Genomic DNA, 1,664 nt, shown 5'->3' with positions numbered 1-1,664 from the left:
GGTTTGTGTTTTTGTGACTTGCCTTAAGAAACTGTTGATGTACAGACTTGGTGCAGAAAAAATGATACTGAATGTTAACTGTGGCTTATGAAAAAAAGACTTTCTTCACTGCAACCCACAATCTGCAAGCTACTTAAGGTTTCATGCCTCTGCAATATGTTGCAACACTTATCAAGAGTTGCAGCAGTTCAAATAGTGAAAATGCATTTTATATCATTGCTCATCACATTCAGTGCTGCAGTCCATTCAGCAGTCAGAAGATGTCAGTATCTCCTTAAACTACACTGCTCTGGTTCTTGCCTTTTTGTGTGGCAAATCAGGCTATCAAAGAGTCAATCATTTCAATTCACCGTGAAAATAATTTGTTCTCTGAAAGTTTTGCCTTTCATTTGTCTTGATATGACAGTGTATTCCCTGGAGCAGAGTTGTCATTTTTCTCCACATCTTATTTGAATGTGTCAAAAGAAACCGTGCAACCTAAGAGGCAGAAAACCTTTGCTAAGACCTTAAAAACACACAAGCAAGTAGGAAACTTGTCTTTGGCTGACTTGTGTTGTTGTTTGCAGCCAGCAAGACTTGGGTTTAATTCTGGTCTGCCACAGTGGGAATTGTGGGGGATCTTGTATGTCTAAACATGTCTGTCTTGTTGTAACAAGTGTGCAGAAAAGAGATATCTAGAAAATGCAGGATTGTTTAGTCTCACTGTGTCAAATATTTATGAGATGACAACACCTCAGTGACAGTGAAAAGTTATAAAAATGTTTTTGTGGCTCAGTTTGTAGAGTAGCCATAAAATGGCTGTGATCACCCAGGCTTTCAAAGTTGCAGTTACAGGCTCATCCCTGAGGCTAACAGCTCCATGGTTTAGGGAATTTTAAGACTGTGGCTTGTACATTAGGGTTTCCGGCTGCACCCGTCAAATTCAAGAGTACACAAACCTACAGATTCTCCAAAGGGAGGATTCAAATTCTATTTAGGGACATTTGGTGGTCAGCTGCAGTATCTTTTATTATTTTTGGACGTACCCAGACTACAGTTAATTACAATCAAATGCAGATGACTTGAAGAGACACCAAATTACTGTATGCATAGCTTAGTTTGTAGTAAACCTCTAATCTTAGTCTTCAAAAGATGTTTATATAACAAAACAACTGCCTGTAATGCACAATGAGCTGTTGTCTGAGGTCTGATGCAGTAGGTCAAGGCTTCCCGTAAAAATAAGGATGACGCTGAGGAACACCAGCTGTGGTGGAATAAACATGAGCACCCAAAAGAGGGTCATACCCTCGCTTTACTCATTTTCTCCTGTCATTATGCCTACAGTAGAGAGAAATGAGTGTGACCATGCAGAAGAGGTGAGGCATAAGTGATTTATAGTACCTTCACAGGCCAAGACTTGGAATGTTAATTGACGCCCTTTTCGCAGCGTGAGAAGAAGCAGATCAGACTGGGACAAGGCAAGCAAGACATGGACAAGGAAGAAATTCAAGATACTTCCCTCCACACTGTCCCCCCCCCCCTTCCTCCAGATCCATAGTTCTTCTAAGATTACAGACTCTGCCTTTGAGCGATGAAGTGAAGTCGAGGAGGAGTCCCTTGTCCTTAAAGTAGAACTTATTCATATTTCTGAGCTGTTCTCCTCTTGAATTCTTTTGCCACAAGAT

The sequence above is a fragment of the Thunnus albacares genome, chromosome 5 (assembly GCF_914725855.1).
Source record: "Thunnus albacares chromosome 5, fThuAlb1.1, whole genome shotgun sequence".
In the NCBI taxonomy this organism is placed as follows: Eukaryota; Metazoa; Chordata; class Actinopteri; order Scombriformes; family Scombridae; genus Thunnus; species Thunnus albacares.
Note: the sequence above shows the minus strand (reverse complement) of the source record.